General features: G+C 39.9%; 1 protein-coding gene and 1 pseudogene across 2 annotated transcripts in view; one reads left to right on the top strand and one right to left on the bottom strand.

Annotated features, from left to right (window-relative positions):
• NKAIN3 (sodium/potassium transporting ATPase interacting 3) overlaps positions 1-21604 on the top strand; it is a 463387-nt gene that overhangs the window by 378895 nt on the left and 62888 nt on the right. The window lies entirely within an intron of this gene.
• LOC118612052 lies at positions 21048-21166 on the bottom strand (annotated as a pseudogene).

The following is a 21604-nucleotide window of genomic DNA, read 5'->3' as shown; positions in this document are numbered from 1 at the left end:
TTAAAATTCATAAAATTGTACACCAAAAGCAAAAAAAATAGTCCATTTTATTGTACGATAATATACCAAAAAAAGTAATGAGACAAATATAATGAAGTTCTAACGTTTTATTTTTGTACCCAGTGGTTCATCATCCACTTTAATTTGGAAGCCGATAGACTAGATTACTTCTAAATTCCCTTTTAGCGATCACAGCTTGATATAATCAAGTTACTATGACACTAAAAATAATAAAAAATTTGACAAATGGAATACAGAGGAAATGGTTCCGTGTCAGTTTCTGAGGCCCAGTCTAAAAAGTGGAAGCTTCTAGTTACTTTCTTCTCAAACACTCCTACTTGGAACCCAGCCACCATCCTGTGAGGAAGCTCAGCAGCTCCACGAATCCCATGCAGAAAAAAGAGAAAGTTTCCTGACAGCCTCCTGCTGAGTTCCCAGCCAAAAGCCATCACCAACTTGCCAGCCATGTGAGCAAGTCATTTTGTCAGTGGATATACAGCTCCAAACAAATCACTCCAGCTCACACTGAAGAAACAGAGACAAGACATCCCACCAAACCCTGCCCAAATTCTAGATTAATGAGCAAAACAAATCATTATGGCTTGCAAGTGTTGGGTGGCTTGTAATACAGTAAAAGGTAACTAACAGAGCTCCTCAAGAAAAAGTAAGCCTCACAGTCCTGAGTCTTTGCCTTATTGAAGAGTTTTTTAGTGTGTCAACCTCAACAACTTGCATCAGAATGGTCTGAAGTATTGTGGGAAAAAGCAGACTCCTCACTCCTTGCCACGCCTAATTAATAAAATTCTCTCGAAGTGGGGATCCAGACTCCCACCTTTTCAACAAGCTGCCCATGTGATTCTTCCACATCCCAAAATTGGACCCCCAGCATTTCAGACACGTTGAAAAGAGTCATTGAAAATAGCCGGACTAGGGGGATGATGTCAAATATCACTACCAGAAAAGACAAAGAAATTCATGGAGAAGGAAAAATGCTACAAGCAAACCAGGTGGACAAGTTCCCGAAGAAAGCTTTTTCCACAATACAAAATAGAGCACAGTAGAAAATAGATTCTAAATAGACATGAAAATGAAAGGTAATAAGACCAGGTGTACTGCAAAGAATAAGTAGGAACACTGACATTTATTAAATAATCACATAGTATTAATAGTGCATGTAAGTCCTGTGATTTTATGACTTTTAAAAAATTAAGAATGACAATATGGAGACAAAGTAGCAAGGCTGATTTTTTCATCCTATAGTTTAGTGATTAATTACATATATGTAATATAATTTATATTATGTATATAAAATAAAAACTGTTTTAAAATGTAACCACTTTATTTTCTTTCGTAAGTACTAATTTTTTTGTTCATTAAAGCTGTTTGTGCCTAAAGTAAGCGCCTGGAAATTATGCTTCCCACTTCCCATCACAAAATGAAAGAGAGAAAGAGAAATTTCTTTTTAATTGCCACATCTACTTCAAATGGACTGAAATGAAGTGCGAAGTGAACCAATTGAAGAAATTGGCATTTTGTTCCAATTACTGAAAGCAAAAAACACTTTCAAAGGAAGTTCCAGACTTCTGTTGCAGGCTGGTACTTGAACTTCGAAGGGCTCGATGTAGGCTCTGAAAGACAACTGGAAAGGAACTAAGGTTCATGACAGCAAAGTTCTAGATGTACCTTTATAAACCAATATTTTTCTTGTTTTTTGTTGTTTGTTGCCATGGCTATTAGTCACCTAGCACATTTTCAATAGTCAAATGCTCTTTTGGTGACACTAAAAGTAGTGACTAAGATGCATATTTAATTATTACTGATTTCTCTCACTAAGAAATAAATCCAAATATTTTCGCTTTGTATTTAATAAACTAAAATGTATGTACTGGAATTAAATCTGAGTTTAAATAAATTCTAGGGTTGATGTAAATAGTAAATAGCATTAACTAGAGGATTAAACAATCAAAAATAAATGTGACCACACACTATAAAAATATTGGGCTCTATTAACGCAATTCTCCTTAAAGTCTTCTAAATTTATATTATTTTTGCTTCTTGATTTTTTGAATGTATGTTCAACATCATAACTTTATACAACCATAAAAGTGCTGTACAGAGAACCATAAAAGTATAGCTGAAAACACTGTGCTAGAAAATAAGGCATAAATTTTCAACCCCGTATCTAAAATAAATATTTTAATATAACATACCCTTTTGTTTTAGATTTCTACTATAATTCATAATACCCTGTAACAGTAAACTATAAGAAAGATTTAGGAAATTTAAGTATAAGTTTATCTTTCATGCATAAGTTCCAGGACTTTGAATTGCATAATGTCAGTCTGGCGTCCTCTGACTCTCTTCACTGTTCCCTTCGAGTCAAACCAAAAAGGCCAAGCAGCAGCCACTCTTGTCCAGCGCCTAGAATTACATGGACTTTTCTGACAGTGATGAGGGCAGAGAACGAAGTTAACAGCATGGATCAAGGGCGGGGCGGTGGCAGACCCTGCTCACAGGTGGAGCTGGGCCAGGGCCGCTCCCTGTGTCGACCTCGTGCACTTTGCTCTGATGGCTTCCCGATCTCCACGGTCACGAGAAGACTCTGGCATGCAGCAATGTCCAGAGATAATGACGAAACAGGACGCAGGGGACAGCATAGGAACTTAAGCAGCATTTTGTCAATTCAGGGAGTTAAAAGACACAGATATCTACCTGAAGAGTAGAGCGGAGAGTGAAATGAAACCTTTTAATAAACAAAAAACGAGTTTGCCTGGAATGTTCAAGTGTCGTAGGTACGTTTATCACTGACGGGAGAAAATGCAATTTCTGTTCAAGCCATTCACAGAGAAGGCTAGACTTACAATCCTGCCTGTTTGGCATTCCTGCTAGATGCCACTGTTTGTTTTCTAAGAAAACCTTAGCAAGGAGTAACCAGCTTTCCCAATGTAAGGACCTTGTAAGTGACATTGTATATAATGAACTGACATTTATTTTTAATGAATGATATCTTCTGTCTTCACAAACTTACAATTTATTTAAGATGTTTGAACTTGATTGATTCTGTGCATCTTCATCAGGTAGACAAGGTAACATCTCCATTTAAGGTTGAAACGTTACTTCATGATGTTTTAAAACCAGAAATTAATTATTTAATAATGATCACAGCTGCTGGACTGAGCAGTGGTTATTCGGTAATGTAGCTGCAGACGGAAGACCTTCACAATTGGTATCAGGCAATTTAAAACATCCCCTCCTTGTGCCCGAAAATTCCAGTAAGATTTTAGAGTTATGTTAATGTAATTTTTTAAATTATTTGGTGGAAATTTTGTAATTCTGAATATGAAAATGATGTGTATGACTTTCTGTTCCAGTAATCAAACTAGCAATATTTTTAGTGACCAGAGAATATTTGTTTCAATCATATAGCTCAGGATTGTGCATTTGCCATTTGTCTGCTGATTTGTAACAGAATAACTTTTGGAGTAGCTAGATTTGACAAAATGTGATGCACTATCAAATAATACACTATTTTTATAAATTCAATATGCTTTGAGTTAATGAGAAACAAAAAAATATATACTGAAATAATTTACTTCGTCTCTTGTGCCAAAAACAATTCGAAATTACAAAAGCAACTTTCCTTAAACGTGATCCAATGTGCCCCCCACCAAAAGGAATCCTGCTGTAAGGAACTGAGGGATGCTTGAAGGGTTGATGTCAAGAGAGACCTCCAACTTAGATTTTTTAAATTGGTTTGGCTGTGGAGTCTGTAAGTGTTTATTAAATGTGTATTATATGCAGAGTGCATATACCCCAAGAGCTAATGAGAGCAATAAAAGTAAAAATCAGCTCTCTTGACTCTTAAAATTCTGTTAGAAAAATAAAATGTTTATGAAGGAAGTAGTTAAATCTTAGGATTTAGAAGTGTGAGCTAGTGTCAAAATGTGTGGGGAAGAGTGTTCAGATTGCTTCTCCAAATACCAGTGGAGACAGCTGGGACATTTAGAAAGAGACTTGTGGATTTGGTGGAGACTTAATATCAAATGGAAGCTGCAAACCAGTAAATTATGTAGTGAAGATAACTCCATAAGTGTCTTATTAGATGTGTAAATGTTATAGGCCGAGTATGGTCTACATAAGTTTTAACCAGAGAAAATCCATCCTTCATATCTAGCAGATGGGGTTATTGGTTGATGAGAGAGATATCGACTACATATATGGAAGATTTTACATTTATAAGATACAAGTCATTAGGTATAAGAGCCACAAAAAACATCACATATTTATTTTAATTTACACAATCAGGAATCATATCCAAAGGAATAAGCTCCTTAGCATTTGAGACGCCAGTTTCAAATCACTTGAGTAAAATGTAAATATACATTGAAGTCCTTCAGGTACAAGTGATACCGTATTCCTGGGGTCACCAGACTCTTCTAATGGGAAGAAAATGGATGACTTTTATTAATATTTGTAGCTTCGGATAACTAGGGCATAGATTTTGATGTGCACTGGGACTTCTCCTTGATCCTGAGTACAAGGGTTTGGGGGATTTTTAACCAACCTAAAATATGCTAAGCCTGACAGACCATTCTATTTAAAGATTCTAGGATTTTTTTTTTATTTTTGCCCATATTAAAAAAGCAGACTTTCACAACACCACAGAGTGCTATACATGATCTTGCAGCTCTATCAAATGGATTTGACTTCTTTCCTAAACTGTTTTGCGAATTAATAAGGAAAAAAAAAGAGATGTTCATATTTGAAGTGGAGATGTTTTAGGCTTTTAAAATTATAAACAAAAAGAAATAAACCTTTTTAAGAGACCTTCTTTTAATGACTTGGTATGGATGAGATAAATGAAATCAGAAATAGGTTTCAAACAGTAGAAGATCAAAAGACATAAAATATCTTTCCTGTACTGAATGTATGACTTAGTGAGGATATTTGAGAAAGACAAATCACCTGAACAGGTATGAACAGCATCTCATCATCATAGCACTTCAGGGACCACTATATAATATGCTTTCTTGAGTCACATTCATGCAGTTCCTCCGGGGATTTTCAAACGGAAGAGGCAAGCTGGAGCGTTCACATGTCACTGTGGCCAGTCACCTGTGGTAGACAGTATAATGGCCCACCAAAGATTTGCATGTCCTAATCCCCAGAACCTATTAAAATATTACCTTACGTGGCACAAGGGACTTCGCAGATATGAATAAGATTAAGATTAAGGACCTTGAGATGAGGAGATTGTTTTGCATTATGCAAATGAGCTCACTATAATCACAGGGGTCTTTAAAAGTGGAAGAGGAAAGCAGAAGGGTCAGTCAGGGAGATGAGACCTGAGAATTCAACCTGTCATTGCTGGCTTTGAAGATGGAAGGGAGCTCCCAAGCCAAGGAACACGGACAGTGTCCAGGAGTTGGGAAAGGAAATGGATTCTCCTATATTGCCTGCAGAACGGGACGCAGCCCTGCCTAAGCCCTGGTTTTAGCGCAGGGAGACTCATCTTGGACTTCTGAATTCCAGAGCTGTAGGATAATAAGTTTGTGTTGCTTTAAGTGACCACGTGGCAGAGAATTTGCTACAGCAGCGATAGGAGACTAATAGAGCGTTTTGGGGGGTTTGTTTCTGACCTGTGTCTCACGAAACAAGGTTCTGCTGGAAGAGGGAGCACTCGGCGCTGCGGCCTCGCTTCTCTCCTCCGCTGGGGTTTACACTAATTTATGACCTTTCCTCTCTGCACGAATGGAATGCCACTTGAGAAGTGAAAGAGCTTGAGGACTAGCTCATTAGTTGTTAGTGGTCCAAACTTTATGGGAAAGGTCCTAAACCTATAACTCAGAAGCGATTTGAGGCACACTGCAAGTTCGTGATAAAAGGCAATTTGTATGACAAATTAATAGTGTCGTGACGAGAACTGCCAGGGCAAAGCTGAGAAATGAGCTTAAGTGCCCCAAACATGGGGATCCTTGGCCTGGCTGACATGACAGGACATCTCTGGCCGGAAAGACTTTTTTTTTTTTTTTTTTTTTGCAACGTAACTTATTTGCATTTCTGCCTTAAGCAAGGAAAGAAAGAAAGGACTTCATTTTTTATAAAAAGCATAATGGAGAAACTCTCTAGGGTAATTGAATGTAAACCTGGATAGAATATGAGTGTATCCAGAAAATAACTCCTTTGAAACCTGTTCGCATGTCCAAGGAGGATTATTTATTTCTGGGGATAGTAAGGATTTCAGATTCCTTTCAGAAAACTTACATGCGAGAGACTTACTTAAGCTTTAGGTTAGCATTTACAGCAAAACGTGAAATCAAGGTAAAGAAATTTTTTATGTTTTAATTCAAGAATGGAGTAAAGGATCCTTTTGCTTAGTAAGATCCTCACTCTATTGCCGCCACCAGAAGCTATTCTAATTCCCTCTGACTTAATCGTATTGCGTGTGCCTAGCCGGGCCTTAACAAAGAACGCTTTGTTTTCTCGTTCTCTTCGATGTCATCCTAAACGCTGGTGCATCACAACTGAACGCAGTCTTCTTGAAGTCTGAGCCAAAGGGGGATTGAAGAAAAAGGAAAAAATGAGAACGAGGTACTGGTGAAAGGACTTGTTTCTTTTGGGCGACCATCCCCATTTGGCCTCCCGGTAGTTGCTGGTCACTGCCTGGTCTGTCAGGAGACAGACGCGTTGGACCTGGGCAGTGACGAGTCACAGCATCCCTGACACGCCACGAATCACACTACGTTACCCAACAAGGAAACACTACATGAGAAGGTCACGTGGTGTTCCATGCCCACATCTGAAAGGAAATTTGGATGAAATAATGCCCATGTCACCCGCCAAGTACATTGTGGACAGCCATAAATCATCCAAGAACAGCTATCCAGACCTAGAACACATTTGGATATGGTTAGAAATTTAAAAAGGAATATTTTATCATGCGCTAGATTTTTTAGAATCAAGATAGAGGCAGATAGATGTCCGAAGTTTGGGGTACCTGCCATGCTTACATATTTTCAATCCTTTTTCCAGTACTGGGTACATGTTTTATCAACCTTCTTCTTTATCATAGTTTAGATTTGCTGACCTACTGCTTAAGAGATAAATACAACTCTATATACTTAAGTTGAGCTGATTTCTTGCCCTATATTTACTTGCAGCCCCCTCCCAAACTTCATCACTCTTTCCCCAACAAGAAATTCAGCAAAAGAGATTCAAGCCTTCTTTAGCTCACTGGCCCATGGGACTTGAACCTGAGTCCTGTCCAGGTGAAGAACTAGACAGAGACACGATGAATATATGACCCAAAATGAATGATGAAAGAGGATCGGGTCAGGACTGAAAACTTTCTAAGTAAATGATATAGCATTTGTATTTATTACCTTTGCTTGTCACAGTTATCCCAGAAGATGCAGAAGAAAATCAGAGAAAAGGAATTTTTAAGCAGATGTCCACATGATAGGCCACACAGACCTGCAGGCTGGTCAGGCACAATATTCTGGCAGGTAGGCCTGATAGTAAGAGGAAACTGGCATTATTTAAGCAAAGATTAGACAGTAAATTAGGGGGGAAAAAAAGTCAACCAAGGAAAAGACAAGTTTTGTTCACTATACATCCATTGTGCTAACAAATTTAATTTAATTTTACTAAATACAATTTTCACCCTGTTGTCTGGACTCTGTTATTTTATTTAATAAAAATACAGCTGCTTTGTGATTCTTATTGACCCACAGCTAACAGGGAGGGCTGCCAGTCCTTTTATAAGATATAGGATGAATTCGGAATGTCAGATTTCCAAGACTTGATTGTAACGTGGAAGTTAGAAAATTCTCACTCCGTAGAGGAATGTTTAAAAATCCATGCATGGCCAATCACAGAGCTATCAATGAAGAATAAAGATCAGAAACACTAAAGTGATGTGTAAAGGGTGAGCAGGAAAAGCCTGTTTGTTTTCAGTCCAGTAAATAATGAATGTGTGACAGAGGCGTGAACTAAAAGCTTTGACAAATGAATTTTCTTAGAAATCAATGACTAGACAATCACGGCAAGATCAACAAATGCATAAGAAGTGACAAGTGGTTCGGCTTTTTTATTTGTAAAAATGAAGGCTCGATTTCATGATGTTTTATTGAATCGTACACTTAAAACCTATACAATTTTATTAACCAATGTCAGCCCAACAACGAATAGATTAATTAATTCACATCAAATAGCAAGATTTTCTTATTCCAATTAATTTTTCCTATACCCTTCCTTCAAGTATAATAATACTTAATGGGAGGTGTCTAGTTTATATTTAACCAAAAAAAAAAAATTAAATATACACATAAGTTTAAATTGTCTTAAAGATAATGAGTTCTTTTTTGTTCCTGTTTGTGCGTCCATTCTTTATAAATAGCGATTCAGGATTTGTTGGCTCTTCCCTACCAACTTCCACTGCCAAACAAGCTATTCGTGGGTCTAGTTGCGTTTGCATTTTCAGAGACAGTGCTGGGGCCCAGATAGGGGTGTAGATACTGCTGAGGTCGGTGCTGACTGCAGGAGCACAGAGGGTGCGGCTGAGCGAATGGAAGGGCAGAGGAGGATGAAATTTTTAACAGTTTTGCTCTCTTGGTGGTTTGTTTGTAAGAATCACTGTTGCACTTGACATTTGTTGCCATTTTGCTGTTTTATTTTGAACCACAGAGCCAGATTCGTCTATGTGTTGAGAGGAGAAAGAGGGATGACCTCCGAAGTGTCAAAATTATTACAAATGGCAGGTTATAAGTTTGGACAGGTGGACAATAATGTTTCATTAATCTTTAAACTCTGACCGTGGGGTAGGTACCTGAAACAATAATAGTCTCTTTAAATTTTGCAAGAAACAGAATATGTGACGCAAAAAATGTGGCTCCTTTGCCGGCCCAGGCCATGTGCTGTGGTAGCAGCAGGTGCCATACGAAACAAGGAGGTACCCTAGACAAACCGCAATGTCACTTCCTTCCTTCTGCTGCATCCTCAGGCAGCATACACGGTCCCTCCAAGCTTTACTTTTCTCATGTGTTAAACGAAATCATACCGTCGACCTCACGGAGCCACTGAGAAAATTAATAAGATTGTATACAAAAAGTGCCAGGCTCCGTAAGTACCAGTTTGCCTTTCCTCCTTCGCTTTTACTTTATTTTAACATTGCAAGTAATTTACACACACAGGTGATCAGGATCTTGGCCCAAGGCCCCTTGTGAGAGCCAGCCCAGTCCCGCAAGACAAAGAGACTTGTAGAGGGCATCTCTTAATCACTATGCCAGGTGCTGGGTTTGCTCCTGCTCATCACTGCTGAAGGAGCTCCTGGCCAGCCCCTAGGTAGGCCCAAACAGGCCCAGGTGAGAGGTAGTGATGCTTGCCCACGTTAGCTTGCCTGCGGATCTGAGGTCAGTGGTCTACTGGTGTACAACGCAATACCATCCACTGAATTTCTCTATCTGGTACCAAGAGGCCTGAGCTTGACCTTGGGTTGCAAGTGGTGACTGAGAGCAGCTGCCCAAGGTGACTTGTGTTCTCACGCATGACTCACGGCTTACAGACAACCCTCAGTCTATGCACTCAAGGCATGAATCTGGATGTTTCCACCCAGTCGATTTTTCCTCCACGGGAACACTGGGGCTTTCCTGGAACTGGGTCACCAATCTGGCCTCTCATCTCAGGACCGGCAGTAGGCATTATGCCACATGCCTACTCAAGGCCTAATTTGGGTGAGGTGAATAGGTTTCATTTTGCATGACAACTCATCTACTGGTAGCAACCTGCCTGGATAGCTGTGTGTAGAATTTCAAGGCCTCTGCTGGATGATTTGGTCAGTGAGGACATCTGCTATGGGGACTGGGCAGGGTTTTTGGAGCACATGTCAGAGTTGGAAACCTCGTCCACTGAGGATCCTCAGAGTGCCACTTTAGCTCACTATGAACATAGGCCATTATTCAACAGATGGCCATGTCCACTTAGAGTGCTCTATGACATTGAGTAATTCCTTGGGTTGGGTGACACCACGAACCCAACACCCAAAGACAATCTCAGTCTCTGGTCAACGCTGCAAGAGGTTCCAAATGCATTAATAATTTTAAATAACACCAAGGATATACGTTCCTGGATACCGCCTGGTTGCTCATAACCTTACAATCCCAGGGATGCAGGGGCTTGTCCAGTATCACTTAAATCATTGAAAACCAAGGGTAACTTCTGGTACTTTCTCTATCACTTCTGGCAGCCTCTCTCAGCAAGGATGCACACTGGAGTACAAAATAAAACAAAATGTAACCATTCCTAACATGAAAATTACAGGACTCTGAAATACAGTTAGACTTTTTAAGTCAAATCTGCCTGCCCTGTACTCCTCTGCCTGAGCCATCGGTCTTCAGCCAGGCACATGTATCTGTGATCAGTCAAAGATGGCATCCCGTAGAGAATTTAATGAAAGAAATCTACAGAAGGGCCCCATCTGCCCATCTACTGTCTCTTCACTTCATCAGGCGGAGAAGCAAGGATGCACATCTGTGCAGTGAGCACTAGGTGTTAAATAAAATCATTATCCAAAATCAATACCTTCCCATTGACTCCTGGCTTGTCGTATTAGCACAGGTGAACCACAGTTTATACCAAACAAGGATTCCTGAGGCTATATAACTAATTATAATCATGGGAAAAGATGTGAAAGTTCCTATTTTGAACTTTTTATGCCATTTCGAATCTATATAATAGCTGCTCAGCGTTGCTCGACTATTGAATAATCTGGTTGTTGGGTGACATGTTTATTTTTCTTCTCATGACTCATCTGAACGATGCAGTACTAGCCCCACTATGAAAACACCAACTTGATACCATGTCAAGAAGTACACGTTTGACCTTGCTTTGGTGAAGTCTCAGCACATGAAGGTCGTGTGTCCTTTGAATGGTGCAGTTCTGTACTAGAAGCATCGTCCACAGTTCTCCACCTGACCCATCTTTCTCTAGCTCAATAATTTTAAAATAATTTTAACCTCAGAAATCTTTGTGCTTTTTTTCCAATGAAACTTCATCAAGAACCCTGTATGAGTTTCCTAGGCTGCTGTAACAAAATACCATAAACTGGGTGACTTAAACAACAAACGATTATTATCTCACAGTTGTGGAGGCCAGAAGTCCAAATTGTGTCAGCAGGGTTGGTCCTTCTGCAGGCTGTGGGGGAGAATCTATTCCACACCTGTGTCCTGGCTTCCAGTATTAAATGACTGTCTTTGGCATCCCTGGGCTTGTAGAAGCATCGCTCCATCTCTACCTTCATCTTCAGATGGTGTTCTCCCTGTGTGCATCTCTGTGTCCAAATTTCACCTTTTTATAAGGACACCAGCCATTCTAGCGACCTCCCTTTAATCATCTGCAAAGATCCTACTTCCGAATAAGGTTACCTTCACAGACACGAGGGGTTAAGACTTCAACATCTTTTTGGGGGATGTGATTCGACCAATATCAAATCCCAATTATAAAACATAAAGGTGAATCTGCTTACCTTGAAGTGGGGGAAGAGGCCTTTCTGTCTGATGTCTTCCTCCCCCTTTCATTCTCTCCCCTTCCTCTCTTGACCTCCCTTCAGAACACTCTGAGCAGTGCAAAACAGAGTTTTAAAAATCCCTTCCCCAACAAAACAGGTATATAACAATCAGATATTTCAGTAGCTGTCAGAGGTCTAGCTAGAGTTAAGCCTTGCAATCATCACATTGTACACCTTGAACTTACACAATGTCGTATGTCAATTACATCTTAATAAAGCTGGAAAAAATTAAAAATAGTTAAGCTTCACAGATACTAATTTAACATTAAGTCAATCTTTAGCATCCTAGACTTGTCACTTGTTTTCTCCATAAAGAGCAATTCCCGGGAGGGAGCAGGAGAGGCTGTGAAGCCCACAGGGAAGGATATAATTAAACTGTCTCCATCTGAACATCATCTCTGTGGAGTCTAACTGCATCACTTGGGAGAATGAGCCATTTTCCATCAAACCCTCACCGTCAATTTACAAAATGCTAGTGGCATTTTCTGGTGGGAGCCAAATCTCCCATTAGCCATTAGAACAAACCAGCAGACCCTCAGCAATACGCACAAGTCAGCCAAGAAGAGATTTATTTCCTGGCCCTCTTCTTTCTTCTCACTGCCAGATCTAATACTTTCCCAAACCACAAAGCCAAAAAGCCAATTCTAAACCCCTGGCATTTTCATTTCCAAAGGCCCCAGTTAGCCAATTGCCTGTTAGACATGAAGAATTTGTCCATCTCACAGCCCTGACCAGACTGTCTATCATTCACCTTGGAGCAGCGAAAAGCAGATAGAAGCACCTGCTAAACCCAGGAGACCACTCATTTTCAGTGAGGCCCCCACACCTCCAATCACCACCCTTCGTCACCTCCGTCCTGGGGCTACATTGCTCTTCAGCACAATGGTGTCTATCAAATTCTTCATGACGGCCCTAGGAAAATATCCTCATTCTGTGGCCACTGAGAAATCTATATTCATGCCATCAAGAAGAGTGATGGACTGGAAGGATTCTCTTCTGCCAGAATCCTGGAATGCAGTCACAGGTATCTTTTCCAAACCCTTTGTAATCCATCCCAGTCATGTTGGTGGATAAACCAAATGTCCCATCAGTTCTCTAAAGGGACATACACGTACCTAAAAAATCATGCCATAAAACCACAGGGAACATTAGGTCAAAAAACGACATCCAAAACCTTCATCAGTGACACAGAATAATTGAAAGTGTTAGCACAGTTAAAATGTTTAAAGTGATTAAATGTTAATGATTAAAAAATACATAAATGCTACGACGAATATGGTATTTTACCTTGAGAAAGATCTCCAGTTTGCATGTAGAAGTGGGCAATAGAAGGGTTGCATCCTGCGAGTTATTGTAAAGAGGTGGAAGAAAACTTGTCTGAAATTTGATGGCAAAGTGTAACTCAGAAGAGGGTGAGCTTGGCTCATACTGCATGCGGTGAACCAAGACAGCTGCTAGAAGCTTGAGGCGTGCTCGTGTGTGCATGTCGTCTGTTTCTATACGACTTGCTGCAGTTGGCTGTGTTCACCTCCTGTTTCCCATGGACAAAAACACGCATAAGCAAATGCTAAATTTGCATGACGTTCAAATTTTTCCTTAATATGTTAATCACATTGGGACAAAAACACATTTTCAAAACAAGCATTATAGCAGAACCGACTATATAGTAATTAAAGCCACACCTTCGATTTATACCATCCAGCAGAAAAATCAGGCCAGTTTCTTCAAACACTCCCATGCTCTACTCCCAGAACATCCCTTGGCATGTTAATCCCTAATTTTGTTATCGTTACTTTTCAGCACCCTAGAACCGTTCCAAGGTCAGGGAGCAAAGACGTCTGGGCAGTACAAATGGACTAAGTAGTAAACACTAGGAAAGTCCTTCAGACAGGAAACTAGATGTGGTTGTCCATTTCATGTCTACACTGGACTAGCTGGCTGCAGAGCTGGAAGGAGGTCGGCTTCATCAAACTCGTTGCGAATTTCAAAAAAATTGTCCCTTCCAGGAATACAAAATCTACTCCCAGGTAACTTCATCATCCACCCCAGGTTTCCTCTCTTCTTTTATGGCACTGAACTGAATATAGAGCCTCTCATGTAATATTTAACTTAAGTAAACAACATAGAGAAAGCATGTTATTTGGTGGCTCTGAGGAATAGCAGAGATCGTTATGTTATCTAATGTCATATATGCAAACAAACAGGCACGTGCACACACACACACACACACACACACACACACACACACACACGCCTCACCCTTCCATGGAAGGCCCACATTTGCTCAGACGTGACCTAGCCACAGATACGGACACAGAGGACTCCTGAGAGGGTGAGAACACGTCCCTGGTACTGGGGAGCTAGATTACCTACAACAGGTGCTAGGGCAAGTTCGATCAGGTCGATTTTGGGGGCTGCCTCCAAAGAGAAGAAACATGTCTCAGATCTTGCTCTGACCTTCTCTCTCCCTCACAGTTATCTGGGTGCTCACCTTGGGCTTCAGCCCTTTTGCTTCTTGATCCTCTCTCCTCGCCTGGATCAAAGCTAATGTCCCAGCTTCTTCTTTGCGGGACGTTTCTTGTCTGATGTGGCCCAGACAGTGTGGTTTTACCCTCCCCCTTCTCTTCCCAGGAACCGCCATACCCCCATCCCCCATCCCCACTATATCTTGTTGACTCTGTTAAAGCTCCGTTTTCAGTTCCCCTTGCCTCCCCATGCACTCAAACCTTTTGCCCTTCTTTCTACTCTACCTTACACTGCATCCGCCTCCATAAGACGGCAGAAACGAGCGTTTCCCCTGGTTATGCTCCCACAAGGAGTCCACAAGTGTCTGTTAGACCAGCACAAGAATAACCTCATACAAATTTTCAGTGTGCAACATTTTCAAAATATTGCAATTTATTGTATTACTTTAATAGAATCAATTTAGTGACCGATTCAGCAAAGTAATATATTCATCCTTTCCAAATAATATAACTCCAATGCTATTTTGTAATTTTTGATAATACTAGAGTATTAGCATATTTGTTACTTACAAATTATATTGCTATTTTCATTAATGATTTGGCATTTAATCAATGTTTGATATCTCAATGGTTTTAGTATTAAACCACGGACAAGTTTGAATTACCAGCCTTATCTTCATATTCCAAATTGACTTTAAATTGATGAAAGAATAAAGAAGGTAGATTAACTTCAACGTGCTATGAAGGAGCTGAAATAGAAGTTTCCTTCATTTATTTGTGGTTGTCACTTGTGGAACAAATTGACTGTCTTGACACCCAGATCGCACATTCAGGACTCTCATTGTTTCCTTGCCTGATGAGGTGGCGTGTGCCCCAACTAAATTTCTACATTTCCTGTATTATATTTACTACAGTCTGTTTGATCTGCAGTTCAGTTTGGCTATTGATATTGATTGCCAAAAAGTCAATTTACCATCAGGAATCCAATTATAAAAACAATATTAATAAAACTAGACAACTGGCCTTCTGTATTTTAAGGCAGTTTTAAAAAAATGATTTAGCTTTTCATTTATGAGCTAAATCCAATGCGCCATGTAAAAAATATAGTCAAATGGAAGAAAAAAACCTGCGCATAAGTGATGGGGTATAAAGCAATTCTGTTCTAGAAAGAAGGTAGTGAATAATTTGCAAAGAAAACATACTGTGGAACCAATGAATATGATCATAATCAAGTCACATAGGAAATTATGATTTTTTTTAGAGTTAAGAAAAAATTTTAAAATTCTAATGTTAAAAATTAAAGGGATTCAAGAAAACTGGTTTATTGAAATGAGGATCAGGTGTTAAAAATCAAAATAAAGAGTGAAATTGAAAAACGACTTTAAACATTTTCAGAGAAAAAAAGAAGGAAATATTTAGCATCTATTATAATATCTGAATTTTCCTCTCTTCAGGCAAAAGGGCAATGAAAATGATGAAAAATTCTCGGTTCTAAATAAAATACACTCAAGAGTTTATTAAGGTCACTGAAAATCATTTTGCAATTGGAGAAAATAATATTGGTGATTTATAGCTCTTAGGAGAGATAAGATACAAGTCAGTGGCTTGAAGAAATAGGAAGAATAAAGACACAGAGACTGAAAAGGGTGAGAATATTCCGCAGAGAAATTTCATGACAGACATGCACCTTTGGAGTCTCAGATCAGGAGGAAAGATGGTAAGACTCATTCTTTTCATAAACTCTAAAAAGAGCTTAAAAGCAGTTTAGTTTTTCATCCCACAGTGCAGGGGTGATAAATCCCAGGTTTAAGTGTCTATGTTTGTGCATAGGTCTGTGTGTGTGTGTGTGTGTGTGTGTGTGTGTGTGTTTTGTGCCTGTGTGTAGGTGTGCATGTGTCCATATATGTGTATGCAAGTATCTGCCTGTGTTTGCATGCTCATGTGTATGTGCATAAAGACACTGGAGAATCTGGGCAGTTCAGTCCTTTGTGTCGTACATCTCTGAAATTAAGGAAGCGGTAAAACAGAAAAAGTGAATAACGAAGCCTCTTTTTAACTCAGGAAGGAGCCAGAAGAATCTGATGGTTAAAAATATGATCTCTAGCCATATACATCTGGGTTCAAATTCTAATACATCACTTCTATGCCGTGTCCCATTTAATTAGTCTTCCAATGTTCCATTTCTTATTTTCAAAACGAGAATGGTAGTAGTTTCTTCACAAGGCTACTTTAAGGACTGATCGCAATCACGTATAAAGTCCTCAACATAGTGCCCAGCACAGTGTAATCCTTACGTGATAGTCATTGTAATCATTGTTTTTACAGATAAATGTACCAAGTCCTAAACTGAAATAGAGCACACCAGAAAGACCAGCAAGAAAATAGGGGATAGGAGAATAGAGCTCAGTAATGTCTGTCCCTATTTACTTACAAGGGACTCCACGGCCTCTGCCGATGCAGGTCCTATGACCCTGGCTGCTCCTTTCTCAGCAGCCTGTGAGCACACAGTCATCTTAGGAAGGAAATTCTCAGGCCGAGAAGAGCGAGTTGCTATAATTAATTTCATATGAAAGTGCACTACCCAGTAGTAAGACATATTAGTTAATGAATCCAATAGCCTACTGTTTAATTAAAGATATTTAAAGTAGCTTATTACCTACTTTTAATAACTGCCCTTCACTAGCTGTCCGAAAACAGAATAAAAGGCTTCCCTTTGAGCCATCTCTCAAAATGAAATAGAACACTTGTTTGTATGCATATGAGTATATTTACACTGAATATATATATATATATATATACACACACATATATATATGTGTGTGTGTGTGTATGTGTATATATATATATATATATATTCACACACACACACATGCACAGAGAAGTGTTGTACATCCAGCTCTATAAGAATAAAATGCTTTAAGATATATAGCAAATCAGCAACTAAATCATTTAATGACAAGGAACCTCATATACGATTCTTAAGTCATTCAGATAAGAATATACTACATCTGCCTGGAATGTATTATGAGACCAGGGTGTGTGGAGTTTGCAAAACATCTTTAAAGGAAAAAGAAGTGAGACTCTTAGAAAAGGAAGCAGATGTTCTCGCCAGAATAAAAAGCCAAATTACAAACACTTGAGCTTTATAACAATTTTAAATACCCCTCGATGGTGCGGCATGAGAACTTTAAATTTCAATGAAAGCGAAAATCATTTTATCATGCTAATGGTAGAACATTTTTTCTTTTCATATTTTCTTTACATTATTTCTTGGCTCATTTTCACGTTTTTCCTCATGACCTGGCATTTGCTTCTATTCAAGCTAGGGCTATACTAGCAAAGGGAAATGGAACGAGGAGGCATTTATCACAATAATTCAGGCAGAAACAATTTCTACCTGAAGTACCACGATGTTTTAGAGAGAAGGGAATTTTTGCTTGGATTAACCCCAGACCTGATTTGATTTCAGACATGAAATCATGTGTTGATAATAACACCGTGCTGTGACTTTGATCCATCCAGTAAACTGAGTCCCACCTGTGCTTCGGGACCCTGTCATGATAATGGCAGAGTTGTCATTTCTATAGATGTTTACTTTTGCAAACCATGATTCAGCTCTTATATTCTGAAAGACTTAACAAGGGAAAACTGCATGCATTACACATATATAAAACCTGGTAAGCCCAGCTTCTAAATCCTTGAGTAGATGTTGAACAGAGAGACTGTCCTCGCGTGCTCTGCATTATAACATCACGTGTAGCACTTCCGTAACGTGCCAATAAACTTCAAATGATGGGTCGACAGCGAAGACATCTCCTGAATTAGCATTCAGACTTTTCCCACTGCTGCTCACAGTGGAGGCAGGAGAGAAATGTAAAAAGATTGAAGCAAAAAGTAAAGAGATCTTGAAGATTAGATCTTTTCTCCTGGCCCATGTGGTTTTCTGACAACAGACTCTATTGATGGGAATGGAACATGTGAAAGAAATAAATGAGGACAAGAGAAATATAAACCTGATCATGGAAACGGGGAAACCAGCGAGTGAGGCGCCTCTGTCTGCATGTCCTCTGAAATGGCCGTGGCCAAAAATGTGGAAAAGAAGATGTCGGTTCTAAGGAGAAGACATTGTGGACTTTTCTTAAAAATATTTTTTAAGGTGAAATATTAGAGGGAAAGAAAATGATCGGTTTGGGGGCAAATTAATTCGGAAGAAGAGGATAGATAACCTGAGGAATAATTAAGTAGAATTCATTGAGGGAACTGCAATCAAACAGAATTCTTTGAATTTCAAAGGGATAAAAGGAAGAATAGAAAATTATTTGAAGATAAGATGGTAAGAAAATGATGTGAACATCCACAGGATTTTGAAAGCATCAATATTCATTTCAGATTAGATATTACGGAAATCACTCAATGACTCCATGTGCTATCACTGTTTAGCTTTGGCAAGTGATTATAGGAATAGGCTGCTTTCAGATTCATCTTCTTTAGCATAACAAAAATCATACTGGGAAAATAGGAGTCAAAGATGCTTTGGTTTTGAGCAGGTTTCTTCAGATGGAATTTCTCTTATATAGCCCTCTGCTTTGGATGATTCGACCCAGCTGGCATACTATCTATCTGTTCTCTTTCAAACAGTGGCCCCGTGGAGCTCAGTAAATAAACAGAATGAGACGAAGAAGGTATCATTCCCCAGACTTCACGGTTAAAGAAAAGTGGGGTATGGGGCAGTGGCCGATCTGCATGAGCAGTGGGAGTCAGGACAGGGGCTGTCTCTCCCCAGGGCCAAGCCCCTGGGAATGTGTCACAGGAGAGGAGCTGGGTGTTTGGAGGGCACGGGACACAAGAAGAGCTGGAGGTGGTGGAAGGCTCAGGACGGGATCCCTCCCTGTAACTCTGCATGTCTTTGGTAAAATTACTATTTTTACCAGTTTTCATATGGAAAATGACGTGGAATCAGATCTACACCCCACCTAGAATATCTTGGCTGTGCTTCATCCAGGAGACAAATTCATGTAGAAAGGAAATTAATAATACTTAACTTTAGAAAAACATAAATAGAATCCACTTAGGGATTTGAAATAGAGCAAAGATTATACCTGCAAACACAGGACAGAGAACTCAGGGTGAGATGTAGGGCAGTCGAGGTGCTGATAGAGTGCAGGAGGACATAGGTCTTGCATTGGGTTTGAGCCACGTAGCCTAATCCTCTGAGAGGCAAGGAGACCCCGCTGACCTCTGCACAGCAGATGGGGGTCTCCTCAGGGCAGCACAGCTGAAAATACAAACAGTCACATCCACATTAACACTCACGTTCAGGTCCCCTGCCTTAGGAAGGGGATTAGGAAGCATTAGGAAGCAGAGCAGGCCGCGGCCTTTGACCATTTTTGATACCATTGTGTGTTTTTGTTTTTTGAATGAGTAGGAAAGGGATGACTCTACCAAGTGGCATTGTGAACAGATAGAGTGTATTTCTCAGAGAGAAAGGGACAAACACCATCCGTATGTGCCCCCTGTCAAGACACAGTGATTGCTGAGCTGCCAAGTACCAAAGTCATCAATTAGACAAGGGCCCAAATTGAAAGTAACAGTCAAGCCTTTAAGCACTGTGATGGTGAAGGCATGAGCCCAGAAGGAAGGTGCTGGCTGCCGCGGTGTTCCCTTTTATCAATTATTTCTAATGGGCTATGCCTCTGATGGTGCATCTAAAGAGATAACACCACATCCAAGGTCACCTATGTTATTGTCTTAAGACTTTTACAATTTGTGTTTTAAACTTATATTCAGATTATGAAATATATTTATAATCTATTTTGAGTTAATTTTTGTGAAAAGCATATTCATTTTTTTTTTTTGCATGTGGTTGTCCAGTTGTTCTAACGCCATTTGTCGAAAATACTGTTGTTGATCCATTGTATTACCTTTGCTCTTTTGTCAAAGATTAGTTAACTGTATTTAGGTAGGTCTATTTCTGGGCCTCTAGTCTGTTCCATTGATCTATTTGTCTATTCATTTGTCAACAAGCAAATTTCGAATGGGCTTTTTTTACTCTTTGTTCCACTCATCTGAGGGATTCCAAAAACCCATACTGAATTTTCTAGCATTAGTATTAGACAAATGCTATCCACCAGCAATGGACTAGGCACAAAGTTACAAAGAAACATAAGAGAAAGTGACTGCACAATAAAAATTTTAAGTCCTTTGAGCATTGGAAGAGGTTCTTCGAAAGGTCACGGTGGTAATGCAACAGTGATAAACTCCTGTGGTTCTGTCTAGGAAAGAGCCTCACTTCCAAAATAAAGCTGTTATTGAGCTCTGAGGTTCGCTTTTGTATAAATATCTTTTTAATGATTAATAAGTACCCAAGGAAGAGGTGTGGAATATTTTCTGGTTCTTGAAAATTAAGAAAAATGATAAGGTGCTATGACATTTAGAGACTAATATTGTGATTTATGAAAATGTACATATGTATTTGCTCTTCATCCCCATTTCTGGCACAGAGTTCCTGAAACCCTTGGAACTGCCTAAGTGGTAGGAATAATTTTTAAGTGGCTTTTGTTATGTTAATGAGGTGACTTTTGGACTACACCTAAGGGCGGGGACCGGTTACCAGGAAAACCAACCATGCAATTGGAAGGTCGCAGTTTTCAGTCCCATTCCCGGACCTCCTTGGAGGAGAGAGGAACTGGAGGTTGAATCAGCCACCAATGGCCAATGATTTAATCGATCACGCTTGCGTGATGAGCCTCCATAAAATCCTGAAAGGACGGAGTTTGGGGAGCTTCCAGGTTGGTGAACATGTGGAGGTTCAGGAAGAGCAGTGCTCACTCAGAGAGTGCGGGGTCTCTGCGCCCTTTCCCTATCCCTTGCCTTGGGCATCTCTCCATTTGGCTGTCCCTGAGTTATATATGTTTTTTTTTAATTTATTTGTTTATTTTTTTTAAGTGAGGCAACCCTTGGTTGACCTCACAAATCGCAAGGACCTTGTCAGCTTACAATCCCTTATTTTTTATTTTTTATGCCTACAGCACCTGGTCTTCCTAGGTGGTCTCCCATCCAAATACTAACCAGGCCTGACCCGACTTAGCTTCTGAGATCAGACGGGATTGGGCGTGTTCAGGGTAGCATGGCCGTAGACATATTTTTTATAATAAACCAGTAATCTAGTAAGTAAAATGTTTCTCTGAGTTCTGTCAGCCACTGTAGCAAATTAAATCCAAGGAAGGGGCCATTGGAACCTCCAATCTTCTGTGAGTCAGTCAGAAGCACAGGTGACAATCTAGACCTATGATTGATGTCCGAAGTGGGGCGGGGGCAGTCTTGTAGGACTGAGCCCTTCACCTGTGGGATCCGATGCTATCTCCAGGTAAAGATGCCAGAATCGAGTTGAATTATAGGACACCGAGCTGGTGTTAGAGAATTGCTTGGTGGCAGGGAGGGAAAGCCACACATTGAAATTAGAATTCTTAGAGACCCAGAATAAACACGACATGGGATTTCAGGGATGTGAAAGACAGACTCAGGAAGCCTTCTCACAGAGCACTTGGGGTGGGTCCTGCGCAGTGGCCAGGATTCA

This window comes from Rousettus aegyptiacus, unplaced genomic scaffold (genome assembly GCF_014176215.1).
Source record: "Rousettus aegyptiacus isolate mRouAeg1 unplaced genomic scaffold, mRouAeg1.p scaffold_m13_p_15, whole genome shotgun sequence".
Taxonomy (NCBI): Eukaryota; Metazoa; Chordata; class Mammalia; order Chiroptera; family Pteropodidae; genus Rousettus; species Rousettus aegyptiacus.
Note: the sequence above shows the minus strand (reverse complement) of the source record. Positions and strands in the feature narration are given on the sequence as shown.